The following is a 2,500-nucleotide window of genomic DNA, read 5'->3' as shown; positions in this document are numbered from 1 at the left end:
GTTCGTCTTGCGCCGATCCAAGAATTTCACCTCTAGCGGCACAGTACGAATGCCCCCGTCCGTCCCTCTTAATCATTACCTCGCGCTCCGAAAACCAACAAAATAGAACCGAGGTCCTATTCCATTATTCCATGCACCATTATTCAGGCGAACCGCCTGCTTTGAACACTCTAATTTTTTCAAAGTAAACGTTCCGGCCGCCGCCAACACTCAGTCAAGAGCACCGACGGTGAACCGAAGGTGAGGCCGGGCACGCCAGTACACGCCTTGCGACGGACCGACGGCCCGAGCCCAAAATCCAACTACGAGCTTTTTAACCGCAACAACTTAAATATACACTTTTGGAGCTGGAATTACCGCGGCTGCTGGCACCAGACTTGCCCTCCAATGGATACTCGTTAAAAGTTTTAGAGTGTACTCATTCCAATTACAGGGCCTCGTTAGAGTCCTGCATTGTTATTTTTCGTCACTACCTCCCCGCGTCGGGAATGGGTAATTTGCGCGCCTGCTGCCTTCCTTGGAAGTGGTAGCCGTTTCTCAGGCTCCCTCTCCGGAATCGAACCCTGATTCCCCGTCACCCGTAAGAACCTCGGTAGGCAGATACCGTACCGACGAAAGTTGATAGGGCAGACACTTGAATGATTTGTCGCCGGTGCAAGACCGTGCGATCCGCAAAGTTATCCAGAGTCACCAACGAGCACGGGCCGAGGCCCGGTCGGTTTTTGGTCTGATAAATGCACGCCTCCGTGAGTCGGCGCTTTTCGCATGTATTAGCTCTAGAATTACCACAGTTATCCAAGTAACACGTACGATCAAATGAACCATAACTGATTTAATGAGCCATTCGCAGTTTCACTGTACGAGAGCTCGTACTTACACTTGCATGGCTTAATCTTTGAGACAAGCATATGACTACTGGCAGGATCAACCAGGTAGCTATTCGCAGCAAACGAGGCTGCTGCGGGACGACGGGCGCCCCGCGTTTCTTTTCACACGTTCTCCGTGTACATCGCTACTCAAACACTACGCTCGCGGCTTGCACGAGCTCCGAAAACCGTCGATTCCGGACGCTGCCCGGCGATTCGAGTGCAATACTCGCGCCGAGGCACGCCGATAGCTTGCCACTGATCCGACAGACCGCTCAAAACCCCGGCTAAGCATGGGCGACCGCGCGAACAGCATTACATCTGCCCATCGTGCCCGACGCCAACCGAGATCGATTCTGCTTCGATTCGCACTCGCGCGCGCATTCGCTCACACGACTGCCTGCTCCCTCATAGTAGTCACAGAATCCTGCATCGCCATGGTACCCCAGAACGGCCTCGGGATCGCGCGACCTCGCGGCCGGATTTGGAGTTTGGGAAGGTGCGTGGCCGCTTGCCGTGGCCGCCGAACCGCGCCCCGGCCGGGCACTGCGCGCAACTCGAACGTTTGGACTCTGAAAATATTTCCCAACGTTTGGACTTTAACTTTTTGTCGAGACTTGAAAAAATTTCAGAGTCCAAACATCGACCCGCGGCAAAAACTTTTCCGAGGTCGAAAATCCGCGCTCGGTCAAGAGAATATGCGCGGCCTGGGCGTTTGGACTCTAACATTTTTTGGAGTGGATGGGAAAAATTTTCAGAGTCCAAAACACCGACCCGCGCGTGATGCTCTCCCGAGTTCGGAAAATCCGCGCCAGGTGAAAGCTATGCGCGCGACCTGGTCGTTTGGACTCTAAAAAATGTTCAAGTCTCATCACACCAACAAAAAGTTAAAGTCCAAACACCGACTCGCGGCTAAAGCTCTTCCGACTTGGGAAAATCCGCGGCGGGTGAGGGCTATCCGCGCGACCTGGGCGTTTGGACTTAACATTTTTTTGGTGTGAATCGACTTGAAAAAATTTCGAAGTCAAAAGTCTATAAAATTAATCTAATGCCATACAGTGTCAAAGTGCACAATTTTAATCGATATAATCATAACAATATATGTCATACAACAAAATCATCAAATAATCGTCAAGCAGCATTGCAAAGCTACGTGAGTCAATGCAAGGCAATGACAACGTATTTATCAATTAAAGTTATTGTTAAATTATAAAATAAAATTAAATTAAATTAAATTGAAGAGCTCAATTACGCCAATGTAACAGAGTGTCATACAAAATATATTGAATCACACACGTCCAAACGCTAAAGAAATATATCAAATGCACTCACCTGCCAGTCACCGTTTTGGGTAACTCAGAATAGACCGTCTTTCGTCGGGAATTGAGTTGATCATTGAACATTGCAGTAGGAATAGGTTTAAGCGGAATAATAATAATAGCGGAAGGCTGATGCTCCAGGTAAATGTTTGCTTCGCTCATATATACTGAAAAGAAAAAAATTTGTGAGCAAGCAGTGCCGCAGGGAAGAATGCGATGGCAAAACGGACGCGTTGTGGAAATTACGGTAGTCCGAGGGCGCCAACTAGCGACAAAAAAGAAACACATTACGGTCGCTAGAGGAAAAATGCAAAT

General features: G+C 49.0%; 1 non-coding gene across 1 annotated transcript in view; it reads right to left on the bottom strand.

The window, feature by feature from the left end:
* LOC143472722 (small subunit ribosomal RNA) overlaps nucleotides 1-935 on the bottom strand; it is a 1,807-nt gene extending 872 nt beyond the window's left edge. The window contains exon 1 of the ribosomal RNA XR_013120034.1: nucleotides 1-935. This exon is cut by the window's left edge and continues 872 nt beyond it. This is a non-coding gene — a ribosomal RNA (small subunit ribosomal RNA).
* Between the last annotated feature and the right edge of the window lie 1,565 nt (nucleotides 936-2,500).

Source organism: Clavelina lepadiformis, unplaced genomic scaffold, assembly GCF_947623445.1.
Source record: "Clavelina lepadiformis unplaced genomic scaffold, kaClaLepa1.1 scaffold_217, whole genome shotgun sequence".
Lineage (NCBI taxonomy): Eukaryota > Metazoa > Chordata > Ascidiacea > Aplousobranchia > Clavelinidae > Clavelina > Clavelina lepadiformis.
Note: the sequence above shows the minus strand (reverse complement) of the source record. Positions and strands in the feature narration are given on the sequence as shown.